Below are 14701 nucleotides of genomic sequence, written 5' to 3'. Positions count from 1 at the left end.
TATATATATATATATATATATATATATATATATTTATTATACATACATATATTTATATATATATATATTATTTATTATATATATATATATATATATATATATATATATATTTATATTTATTTATTTATTTATATATATATATATATATATATATATATATATATATATATATTTATACTCTAAGAACAATGTCTATCATTCTATCAATAAACCTAATCAGAATTACACTTAATCTTAAATTTAGCAATGTTCCGTGCCCTGAATCTGTCAAAAATAATGATTCTCTCACCGAAGTGGAAATCCAGATCTCGTTTCATATTAAGAATCTTGTATGAGATGATCCTGTGCAACTAGATATCCAAGACTTTAGGAGAGGCAGTTGTGCAAAAATACTGCTCTTCTTAAGGGATTATAAGATGAGAATCGCCGTGCATTTCCCTGCTTGAAATTTCCAGTCTTTTTGATGACTAAAAAGGCTAAGTCAGAAATAAAGGGTTTGAGGATGGAGGTCAAAGTTCACAAGGAATATACTAAATATTTGTTCGAGAACCTGGTAAATATTTTCTTTTGTGTGAGCATGAAAGCTTGTTGAAATTTCGAATAAAAAAGAAAAGAAGATATATAAAGTGATTTGGATATTAAAAAGAGATCAACATTGTCATTCGGGTTGAGTCTCCACGGTATACGATAGTCACTCTCACAATAAATCTATTATTCATTATTAATGAATCCCAGATTAAGAAGATGAGAGAAATGTAAATAAGTATGTAACCCGTACAATAAACTACTGCTCATATATATATATATATATATATATATATATATATATATATATATATATATATATATATATATATATATATATATATACATATATATATATATATATATATATATATATATATACATGTATATGTATATATATATATATATATATATGTATATATATATATATATATATATATATATATATATATATATATATATATATATATATATATATATATATATATATATATATATATATATATATATATATATATATATATATATATATATATATATATATATATATATATATATATATATATACTTCCAGCCATCCTCAGAAAATTGAGCAAGTGTCGATCGTCAGTGTATTCTTTATTCCAGGTATTATCATCTTATAGTGTTCCCTTTACATCATCGGGTAAATTTAACCTTACAGTATAAAATGTATTCAAAATATTTAAATTTTCGTGAGTTATCCAACAAAATTGGATAATGGATGAGATATGATTTTGTCAACATTGTCGCTGATCACGTATATTTGTTGCAATGATATTTTTAAAATTCTAAGTTAAAATCTCAGCACTGATGATAGAACAAACAAAGTGTTATTCACCCACGTACACTACCCTATCTTCAGCCTCATGAAACATGCACGATCAATGAGTTGCAAATTTATTTATTATTAATCCAAAAAAACAAGATATTTAAGGCTTTTAAGTCATTTAATAAGAAAGTTAAATAAAAAACACTGTTCGGATAAGTTTAGAAACAATATGGTATCATATTATTATGTACCATTAATAAAGTTACCAAAGTTATGTATACATTATAAAATATACGAGCAGAAATGCTTAAAATGACCAAGAAATACATAAACCCAGAAAATTCCAAATTCTAGAATGAGTGATTTAAAGGACTAACAATTGTATGGTGATATTACATTTACCTTCATATGCATTTCAGCAGCTTAAATATTTGAAAATTACACATATATATATATATATATATATATATATATATATATATATATATATATATATATATATATATATATATATATATATATATTTATATATATATATATATATATATATATATATATATATGTGTGTGTGTGTGTGTGTGTGTGTGTGTGTGTGCAGACATATGTATATTCTTAGATAAACCAAAGCATAGTCTCAAACACTCACCTATGGATTTACAGTTAATCATGCCATGCAGTTTCATATTTTCTTCGTGTAACAATTAATGTTGCTAAAATGATGAGATTTTGAGATATAAATCCTTCTTTCTGAGACAGTTTGCATTGATTTTTTCATGTCAAAAAAGTAAATGTATAATATAAGCACTGTACCATTTATAAATTATGCATCTGTTAAGCTGTAATTGCAGAAGACAACGGTCTTTTGTAAAATAGCTGACAATAGCTTGAATTGAATTTTATTTCACTTTTAGATCATTTGAACTTTGTATTGCGCACTAAACGTAAATTTGCACTTAAATTTTACTCTGTTTTGTTATGCACATTAAAAAGTATATAGTATTTTCTCGCTCGCAAAACCTAAAGATATTCAGATGCGTTATGAAAACTAATTTTAAAATGTAATATCATTTTAAATTGCACTTAAAAACCAACGAAACATTTGCAAGTATAATATTAATATTGGAAATTAATACTAATTATTCCATGACAACAAAACATTCCCCGCAAATTCATTTGTTTGTTTATTTAATATAAAACCATTGATTCGATACAACTCGATACAAATTTTTAATTTTCACAACAAAATGGTTATTCATGACAATTTTGTTTTATGCTCCCTCTCATATCTTACCTGTTATTATTTAAAAACAATTATGAACTAATTGGATACAATAACAATTTAGCGTTTTTGTTTGTGCTCCATTTCTGAAAGAGGGTATCTTTTATGTGTTTTTTTCCATAACTGGTGAATGTTTTGCAAAAAATACGTCCCCATTATAAAACGATGTAGATCCTTTATTGTTTGACTCCGAATGTCAACTATAATGTTTTTCATTCGCCATGTTGCTGGTGAATCCTTCTTGTAATATTACTTAATGCACAGTTCAGTTAAATATCTTTCATTTCTAATGTATATATAAATATATCAAATGACAAAATAACTCATATACTACTACTACTACTACTACTACTACTACTACTACTACTACTACTAATAATAATAATAATAATAATAATAATAATAATAATAATAATAATAATAATAATAATAATAATAATATGTCCTATTAAAAAGGATGGCTGCATCATTTGAGCTAATCTTATTTAGAGTCTATTCAGTGTTTCATATAATTCTTTTATCTTTGACATGAATATCTGACAATAATTGGCCAAAGTTCACACTTTCGCTGAGAGAAATACGTAAGCAGCGTGTGTTCAGTTTTTATTCCTCATTCAGCAGAGAAGCTGGCGAAATGCGGGTAGTTATATCCGTAGAGTTTGACAACATTTCCCTGCCTGCCATGAGACCTGCTGTTGAACTCTACGGAAATATGCCCCCGTATTTCACTATCTTCACTTATTCGGCGAAATAAAACTGGTTTAAACACTCTGTTCATGTACTGCTCTCTACCAAAGTATGAACACCGGCCAATTCTTGTTCAGTATTGACGTAGAAGAGAAAAGAGCTATACAGAATATTGAGAAGACTCAATACAAAATTAATTCTACTGATGCAGTCATCCTATTTAACAGGAATTGTTTAACAGAGGGTCTACTTCTTCTATATATAATAATAATAATAATAATAATAATAATAATAATAATAATAATAATAATAATAATAATAATAATAATAATAATAATAATAAATGTAAGTTCAATGATCTCAACACTTGTAAGAATTTGAGAAATTCGGGTTTCTTGAGATTAAAGTCATAAGCAAGCTAAGTACAGAATAAACTTTACGTTTGTAAAATAAAATAGTGCAGTGTGCATTATACTGTGATGTTGTGTGAATCCTAGTTTCAAAACTTTTGGCTCGTCTTTATACTGAACTGTAATAAAATATGGTACGTGTAAAAGTACAAATTTTTACTGGAAAAAATGCCTTCAGTTGAGTAATTATGTATATATATGTTTGTGGATCAGTTCGCCATCAAATGGGATTTTAAGCCTACCTCCGTAAAAAGTGAATCACGTGCAATTGTTGCTAGGGTTCACTTTCTGAATAATAATAATAATAATAATAATAATAATAATAATAATAATAATAATAATAATAATAATAATAATAATAATAATAATAATAATAAAGTACTTTCACTAACAATCGGCTAGTCAAAACAGTGAGTATTTCTTCTTATTTCGCCGTGTTGCATAGAATGTTAATAAAAACTACAGGAGAATTTGAAAGAATTATTTTTCTATAGCTAAGCATAACTTAAAAGGAGTGTTCTAGGGGATCTGATTATTCCAGGCCATTCTATTCCTTAGAAAATGAGCTACCCATTTACTGTACCACTAGAATTATCCATATAAATATGTCAACGTAGTGAATACCTAATCAGCCACTGATAATAATGACCAAATGATTTTATAATGATGAATCTTCAAACCGTAGTTGTTCCCATAATTGTCAAGATCACAGTAATGACACAGGAGAGTTCTTAGGATTCTATTAGATAATGAGCAAATTAATATTCATAAAGAATATAAATACCCGTCAACGCATGGATGAATGATGATGGAAAGAACATTAACGGAAGTAATTACACATTTCATTAACATCTGTTCCCTCTTTGCCAATCAGACTCAATTAAAAATTACGGTCAGAAAGGAAAGAAGAAGAAACACGAAAAATTAAAACACGAGCATTTTTTATCACTGTGAGTACAATGGTAAAAGAGAGCTCAAGACCTTCAGTTTTGTTGTCTTTCCTCTTATCAATCCCCCTTTGTTCTTTGTATTTCATGAGGCTGCTTCTTTGATTCCTAGATCAAAAGACACCCGCACGTAATAATACCACGCAATAATATCGGAGGAAATAAGTACCATTCCTTTAAGGGCAATGGGACTGTCAAAATCAGGGCGAAGATATAAGGGTCAGTATACCTCTGGAAATGTAAAAATAAAATGAAGAGAAAAAATATGACAAACACGATTTCTTTCGTGAAGAAGTTACACGGAGAGGGCATAGGTCTAACATCGCAGACGAGCAATCTTATCTGTTTGTATATTTTCAGGAGTTACTGAAGTAATAATATCCTCTCGTTAAACTGAACTTGATGGTCAGTTTATGACACTTTAGATATGCCATAATAATGTTTTTTTTTATCATTTTATGTTAGATAGTCTGGAGGCGAGGTCTGCAAACTAACTGCAGGTGGCAGAAAATCAGAGACTCATTACGTTCAACTGATTGCCCGGTTTTTAATGAATAGGTTATTTTGTCTCAAGGCTTCGAAGTGATTATTAATTTGAAGAGATTTTCAAGGAAATTCCACTCACTAGACATATTCTGTTCTTAGTTGCGTAGTGATAGTCTTCGATTTCGTGGCTAGATAGCTTCCTGTTATGTAAATAACTTTGCGCTTTTTTTCTTCATGGAATTTTCCTTTACTTTTACTAAAGGATTGGCAATTTTATGAGCATAGCTGTTTGGGAAATTATAGAAATCCTCAAAGTATTTACGTTTCATCTTTATTTTATATTTTCTTTGCCGTCGTGTCTGTAGACATGTAGAAACATTCTTGCTTTGTCTGTGCCCACGTAGGGAAACACTTCGTGTCTCGTTGCAGGATCACGTAAGATATTTGTGCCATACAACCGCATTAGATGCAGATATACGCAAAAGTTTCAATAGGTTTTAATAGCTGGTTGTTTTCGATTCAACAAAGTTGAATTGGTATTACATTTGCCACAGGACAACCACCATTAGTGAGTGCACTTGTTTGGCAGAAGGCAGCTTGTCTTACCTCAGGCTACTTAACCGTCCCTAATCTTCTTTGCATCAAACCAGGCCTTAAGTCAAAATCAGCGACCGACCATTAGCTGCTAAAGACGATGATGATTATCGCTGAGGGATTTAATCAACTAAAGGCGATGAAATCTTGCATATGATATAAATAAATCAACGCATAGATGCTTTTCTTAATCCATAATTAGAAGGCATTTTAGATGTTGAATTCCCCGGTATTATATCCTCAGAATTATGCATGCTTTTATCTCTCCGGTTAGCTAGCCATATATGAAAATATCTAATTATTTTGTTGTAACTTTGAATTAGTTAGCTTCCGGACCTCTGGTATTCCTTCTTCATCCGAAGCATCATTAATCCCTTGAAGGCCAATCTTCGTTGCTCTCGGCTGCAAGCTCTTGCCAAGTACACACTGGAAATTGAGTTGTATATTTGCATCTCCCCATCCCATTTCTTTGATTATACTACTGTATTTCTTTGTGATTATACTATAACGAGACGGCGAGTAAGAGGCAGAGTCAAGGTGTATTCTAATTTACTAATATAAAATCTCTGATGGGTCAAGAACTCTTGCGAGCGGAAAAGTAGAATTTGACATTAGAAGAAAACGGAGGGACGTCTGTGTACAGTCAGACGTGTTTTCTCACACCTGAAGCATGGTTAACAAATCTATATACAAATTAGGAAGAGGTTTCAAATACACGTGGTTAGAAGGCTTGCAATGCCTTACACACATTAGTAATTATAGTTCTGACAAGGGCATAAAGTATCTTCTTAAAAAATGCATAAGAGATCGCTTGAATCAGGAGCGCTGAATCTGTGTTTCCTGAGAGTCTCGGTGCGTCATGTAGGTTTTTGTTTTGAAGCGAGGATGGCCTGACGGTCCCGGCGATACCTCTGGACCTCACAACACTACTGCATTTCTCTTTTATTGCGCATTCGCATTTCCTGTTCTGATCAAATTCAGCACATACCCAGTAACTTGATATCCATCTGCTGCAAATCCTCAAGCCTCAAGATTTCAGAGTCCAGTTTTATGGTGGCCTTGTCAGAAGCCTTGTGACCTAGTATTTCTCCCACATAATTCTCAATGCCAAGAAGAGGTAAGTAGTTTTGGTACGTAATACAGCGACTGCGTGGATTTGATCACCCCAGGCAGAATATAGTCAAGCCATCCTTGAACATAAATTTCGCCATTCATTCTTTCCTACCATCGTTTGTAATTGACTTTACAAAACATTTAACTTTCGCGACTATAGTCACAATAGAAGAAATGACGATGCAGTGATCGATATCTTTTTATTACTTTCACTCATGGAAAAGCAAGACTGAATGAGTTCTTCATGTTTTATTTCTAAAGACATACTCCTTTTAAATATGGTGCTGTTTTGCATAAAATCTAACTAGTTAGGGGATAACTGTTTAACATACCATTTTAAATAGAGTATATATAAACGTTTCCCCAGCAGTCTTAATCCTCCTCCTCCTCCTCCTCCACCTCCCTTTTATTGATGGAATGAAAATTACTTTACATATAAGATACATACTTCTTCTGTTTATATCTATTTAAACTAAACAAAAATCATCCGTCTTGTTTCCTCAGCAGATAGGAATTTTAATTAACTTTATTGGAATGATAAAACACGCAAATGAAAAGGATTCTTTGTATGAAAAAATATTTGTTTTGCACTTACGTAAAATACGAGATATAACCCTCTTTATTGAGATCATAAAAGTATTTCATTAATCCACCATATCAACTCACCTCGCCATTCAGACACAACTAGAAAGCATGTTTTACTGGTCTCTTCATCCTTATGACTGAAAACAGACAACGAGCAAAGACTGTAGATTTACCAAGAAAGTAAATGATGTTGAGTGTGTCTCACTTTATGACTGGGTAGGTTCCTTTTGTATAAAGTAACTTAGATACCTGAGAACAAACCAGAATGGAAGACCTTAATGAAATAGGGTTACCCGGGTGAGGATATTGACCAAAGCCCCATAAAACTTACGATCCAAGCCAACTGGAGGTAGTTGAATATGTCCTTGGCTTCAGGATAAGAGGCGCAATATTATTAAGGAGAAAGTCATGCTTATAGCACTGTTGTTGTAAATAGAAAGAAAGTGCCTTGACAGGAGAAGAAAAGCTTCCAACAGAACAACACGCATTAAGGGAACTGCTCAGAAGTAAAACAACAATGACCCAAATAAGAAACTGCCTATCAAAATAAAACCATTTTTATTCATTTCATAATACCTGAAGTGAATGTATAATCTTTGTCTGCAACAGGTTTCTGGAAATCAGGAAAAGCTAAAAACGAATGCTTTAAAACAGAGAATAAGGGATAAAGGTATTTTCCACTTCATTCCAGCGTGGACTTAGTTCTGCTTCATAATTGTAAGAAAAAAAAGGAAGGCATAAATTTTCATCAATTTCACGGGAATGGTTGACTGTCAAGAAAGATTAATATTACTCTATTAACACCTTTTTGGCTAGTGCAGAGTGAAATATTTATGGTCTGGAGAAAGAGCATATAGAAAATTCAGAAAAAATGAATTATTGTTTTTACCTATAGAGTTACTTATAGGTCATCAGAGGTTAATACAAAAAAGTTTAGAAGCTTCCTTGCAAACACTCTATAAAGATTTACTACCAGAATCCAACCTCTCATCTTTTCTTCAGTCTAAAATTTTAGAATAATCACACTATAATCAAGCGTTAAAACAATATAAAAGCAGCATGAGGTATAGCATACAAAATGCCATTAGGTTTGTTCGCTGTTCACCGAAATAATGTATGGTTACCATTAGGCACAGGTGTTATTTCATAGTAATGTGTTCGTTAATGGCATCGAAATTTCCTCGGAAATACAAATATTATTTATAGTGTGCCTACAACGGAAGCAACAAACTGTTTAAAAACAGCATGGCTATAATTCTTGACGTGGGGCCATTGTAATAATAATAATAATAATAATAATAATAATAATAATAATAATAATAATAATAATAATAATAATAATAATAATAATAATAACAACAATAATAATAATAATAATAATAATAATAATAATAATAATAATAATAATAATAATAATAATAATAATGCATATATTCAGAAATATATAGCAAGTGTAATTCTACATAAATAGACTAATTCTTTTTAATTCCACCTTTATCAGATGAAGGGGACTTGGAACTAGCGTGCTTTTAGAATGTGTCATTTGTTCTGAGAACAAAAACATAAAAAGTCTAAATCTTCATCGCTTCAAGATTCAAACCTGGGAGAAGCTTTCTTTTTCGGAAATGCATCAGTTCATGTTTAATTTTATATTTATTGCAAGATGGAATCCGTGTATATTAAATTTTCACTTGTTAAAGATTGAAGCCTTACTGTATCTTTCTTTTTAAAACTTCACCAGTACATATTTAATACTGTATACATATTTCAAAGAGGCGTCAGTGTATAAAAGTTTTTAATCGGTTTATTCAGTGTGAATTTAGATGTAGCACCATTTTATCTTACTTGAAAAAAGCTAAATTTACATGTAGCACCATTTTATCTTACTTGAAAGAAGCAAAAGAAGAAAATGTGATTTTGGAACCATAAATCTCTATCCTAAACGTATTATTCCTTAATGTGAAAAGAGGAATCATTAGCATTGTAAAGGAATTTGAACTCTATAAAACACAAGAGTCTATGCTAAACATAGTATAATGACTGCTATAAAAAACGAGTATCTTCTTTATTGCAATATTAAATCTGAGAACTGTTAAGTAAAGCCTTCCTAGGTCCTACTGATCTGAAAATTTTACGCACAATGTAATCCAAAAGTAATTCCGGGCTGCAACAGGATAAGTAATTCCTGGCTAATCATTTTTTAAAGTTCCAAACAATTGCATTGTTACTTCATTCCACCTAATAATTAAAAAAACTAAAACTACCCTTCCAAATTTCGTGCCAGAAATAAAATATGAATAAGCCTCAGAAACACGTCCAGGGCTAAAGGGGCTCATATAGAGGATTTCTGAGCGTTAGCATACTTGGATACTAAAACATCAACCTATTGATTAAAACTTTTTGTTGTTATCAAAAGGGTGTATCGATCAAATATACGCATAGGTATGATGCCCTGGGTTTCTTGGTGAAGTCCACAGAGCCATTGGCATGTTTTTTTTTTTTTTAAATGGACGTTCTTCTTCTAGAAATATTAAAATCGAGCAAATGTCACATACTGTATATGAATGGACTACAGTTTTATTCCCTTTAAACCTTAACAAAATCCACCCCTTACATAATGAGAAATGTCCCCCATAGGAAGTTTTCAGCACTAAAACTATCACATTTAAAATACGCATACACTCTGAATGTCAAATTTGTGTAATGGAAAAAATCCTATTACTTTGAAGTGGGGTCGTCGACAGCATCAATATTCACCCTTTCATTCGCAAACAAGACGGAACCAACTGGATTATCGCAAATTCTTCCCACCTCTACTTCTCTGAAGCATAGTTTATAGTATATTTTATGAGACTTGCTTTAAATAATTAAAGTTATTTTGAGAATATAACTTCACAAACCAACTACATTTAGTAAGTTCTCCATCGTACCGATTCTTTCTATCGTTATTGAGATGGTTAACTTCTAAAAAGAAACTGAATTAATCTTTATGAATAGCATATCTAGGCACCATTTCCTTTAGCTTTAAACTAAAAGCATATTTAATTTTCACCCATGTCATACAGGTTCTTGTACTTATCAGGAAAAATATCGATGAATGGTAAATGCAAAATTGGGAAGCATTACGCAACAAATGTTTTCTCTCATGCCAAGCTGTTCGTCTATCATAAAAAGAATCTTTTTAAAGAAATTGCTTTTTATTACAATTAAATTCCTTTGAAGAGAGGATGGCCGTCGATAGACAGATATATAGATAGATCTGCAGGATGTGAAATATACCGAATACAGCATGTGATAAAAATGAAAAGGAATAGGGCCATTCGCAAGCAATATGTGCGACTGTTGCAAAGTTCCAAACTCGCGGGAACAAAAGCGGCCGTCGTTGTTTGCGCCTCTGAACTGATACAAAAGGTTTATGCAACTGTTCGAGGCAGAGAATACAACATGTAAAACGATTCTCCTTTGGGATTCGTGACACTGACAGATTACAGAATCATCCGGAACAAAAATGTGTCTGCCTTTTTGTTCGGCGGAAAAACGTTGGGGTGGGGGGAGGAATATATTTTCATTTAGCCGTACAGTCCTCTATATTCTATTTCATAATTGTATTTGCACTGATTTCGAAGTAGTTTTGTTACACGTAGGTTGCTGAATTAAATATGTTGATAAATAATGTTGTGATTATATTATTTTTGGCTCAACGTCATCTGTATTTATAAATATGATTGAAATGTTGAACAATTAGAAAAAAAAATATAGAATATATCAAAATATTATTGTAAGTCTCTGATTTACAAAATGTAAGGACATATTTTTAACCAGCCTCTGATATTGTCTTAATACTTGAATTAGATCTCAATTACTATTATGTCCCAAGGCCGGGCCAGATTATCGAGAACGCTTTTAAAATGCAGGAAGTTCAAAGTCATGGGTCAGCGTCGCAGTCAGTATTGTGAACAGTTACAATTGCATCTGCATGTGTTTTGCTAAAAAACAAGGAAGAGAAAACCGAAAGCTTGGGAAATATGAAAACACAGAATAGTGAAAAGTTGACGAAGGCAAAAAGAACGACTAGGAGTTTTGGAGAAGGCTAAAAAGAGCGACAAGGAGTTTTGGAGAGGGCTAAAAAGAACAACAAGGAGTTTTGGAGAAGGCTAAAAGAACGACAAGGAGTTTGGAGAGGGCTAAAAGAACAACAAGGAGTTTTGGAGAAGGCTAAAAGAACGACAAGGAGTTTTGGAGAAGGCTAAAAGAACAACAAGGAGTTTTGGAGAAGGCTAAAAGAACGACAAGGAGTTTTGGAGAAGGCTAAAAGAACGACAAGGCTAAAAGAACGACAAGGAGTTTTGGAGAAGGCTAAAAGAACGACAAGGAGTTTTGGAGAAGACTAAAAGAACGACAAAGCGATTTTAGGTTCAGTAAAGTATGGAGGACAATAGGTAGATAAAGATCGTGCGTGATCCAGATGTATTAGAAGGAAGGAGAAGAAGGCATAAAATGGGCAGCCTAGAACAAGTGAAACAGGTACTGGAACGCCAGAGCATCAATATCCAGGAAACTAAAGGATAGTTTGTGAGTAAGGGCTCGATGTGCTGCCAGTGAACCTTTTGTTTAGTTGTCCGTTGTGACTTATATTCTGGAATCGTTCTGCTGTGTCGGTTCTTCGTGATTCAGCAGTTTATGTATGAATGTAGTAGTGCCCTCTGCCTTATGTGTTCAGTTAAGCTACCCCCAGTTAGGGGTCTATGGCTTAATGTTGTTTTATATATATATATATATATATATATATATATATATATATATATATATATATATATATATATATATATATATACAATCATGAAGCTACAAATGTCGTTTAATATCAAATTGCTACCTCGAGTATCTCCGATGGAGAATTATCACCGAAGGAATTTATATAAGTGATAAATGAACAGGTACCACTGGGACGCGAACCCTTGACATGGACCCATTCAACGACTCCAGTGGACGTTACCACCGCGGTGGTAACGTCCACTGGAGTCGTTGAATGGGTCCTATCCCAGTGGTACCTATTCATTTATCATTTTAATCGGTGATAATTCTCCATGTTTATATATATAAATCGACATTTGATAAAAAAAATTTATATATATATATATATATATATATATATATATATATATATATATATATATATATATATATATATGTGTGTGTGGGCGTGTGTCTATGTGTATGTGCGTGTGCGTTAGTGTTTGTGTGCGCTGTTTCTGTATGCCTTATGAGTGATAAAAAGTACTGGACTTTGATAGTCATAATTTACCAGACCAAACTTCGTTAATTACTGGTACCACCGGCAATGAAAATAAGTGGAAAGTAAGCTCTTGTTACGGCAGAGCGTTTCTGTCAATAAAGGACTGAATTCTGGAATAAAAAAAAATGAGCCCAAACATCAAATATAAGAATTAAACCCGTTGAGCATATATAAAATATCTGGAAAACATAATATGTTCATTTAATATTAGAATGTTTACAATATATTAACAATTAAAAAAATGTGCAGAGCAGGTTTAACTTCGAGCTACAGTGCCCATATTTATCCCATAATTAAGTAAAAACAAGAGAAATTGTTAGAGAGAAAAATAATGGACATGATTTTATTACAAATATTTCATTCCTGTGCTTTAGTATTTATGCTCACCCAGGGTTAGGACAGCATGTTTTTTTACGCTTTTGTATATCTCCTTAATGTAATTTAAACTTTTCTTTCAAATACTGATAAGTTATAAGAGTGTAGAGTACAGCTACGTTTTTAGTATCTAGATTTCACTCTAACAGAACTCTCAATGACCTAGTTAAGAAAGTTAGCTGCTAAAAGCCTCACCGGTACGCGGTTTTGAGAAATATTTTCCTTAACGAGCAGATTGGCTAGCCTAGTTTCAACATAGTTAATTTTACTCCTTTTTATACTGTCAATGCGCTTAAAAGTACGGGAGAATTATTAAAAAGAGGATCTTTTAAGCTAGATTCACGGAATTCATAAATCACTGGATGATATTTAAATCTGGAACTAGGCTAATTACGGAGGACTTTCAAAATTTTATCTTGTGTATACCTAAAATGCTAACATGTATCAGCGTAATGCTTATGCGCGCCGGCTATGACCTTGTTTAAAACCTTATCCTCGATTTAGGGTAATTGTCTTCTACACCGTGAATTATTTGATTTTATAAACGAAAAGCATGAAGCGTTAATTTTTTTGCTTGTTCCTTTTTTTTTCCTTTTGAGCAAATCGTGACATACATATACCTTGGAGGTTAAGCAAGCAGCGCACACGAAACACACACACACACACACAAGACATACTAGCGCCAACAAAGCGAGGTTTGGGTGGAGAAAAGTCAGATATGATAGGATCAGAAAATGAGGCCCAAGAGATTAACACTGGAGGAAGATAGGATACTGGAAAGGGGGAGAGGTGCGCTGGAGTTGGTTCGGGATGCGATCTCTGAGGGTTGAGGCTATTCTGATCCGATATATCTACTGATCTAACTATAATAATACATATAAAACAATTTGTAAGGGAAAAAACTATTCTGTTTTATGCTGTTCATTATAATACTTAAATCATTCTTAATTCAGATGAGTATTTCTCTATTTTTTTTATTTTGGTGGCCCCTCTGATTAACTGAAATAATGTTTGAATATAAAATAAAAAAATCCCCGGCACGACGTCTTGAGACGACATTCTCTAAACTTACAGCGACCTCGACTTTCCACATGAAAAGTAAATTTCATTAAACAAATGAAAAATAATTGACTCCCCGCAAAAGAAGTAACCTAGTTTACTTGTCTCAACTTACCAGTTGACAGAAAATGTACAGAAATTTAGCAGAACAAGAATGTATCAACACGCAATATACAATGGAGAATTACAAATAAAATCAGAAACGAAAGACGATTACACTGTGCGCGAGAAAACAACCATCCTCTAAGTAAGGCACAAGTGGAGTTCTCCTTAAGTCAAGTCACAAAGGGTCCTCAAGATTGAAATCGAAGCATGTCACTTCTCCCAGGAGCCTTTACGTTCCTGTAAAAGTTGAGATAATCTGAAAACTTCCAAGGACCATTAAATACCAATCTTTCAGGCAATTACTTCCACGGAGATCACTTAACGACTTTTGGAAAGATTCTTTACGGGGCTTCTTGCTGTATTTGCTATTCCCTGAGACACCTTTCACGGGAGTTTAACAGAGTGGCTTCTTCGTATGTCGATGATCTTCTGCACTCGGGTTTTTCTAAC

Source organism: Macrobrachium rosenbergii, chromosome 28, assembly GCF_040412425.1.
Source record: "Macrobrachium rosenbergii isolate ZJJX-2024 chromosome 28, ASM4041242v1, whole genome shotgun sequence".
Lineage (NCBI taxonomy): Eukaryota > Metazoa > Arthropoda > Malacostraca > Decapoda > Palaemonidae > Macrobrachium > Macrobrachium rosenbergii.
The sequence above is the reverse complement of the archived record's forward strand: the minus strand, read 5'-3'. Positions refer to the sequence as shown.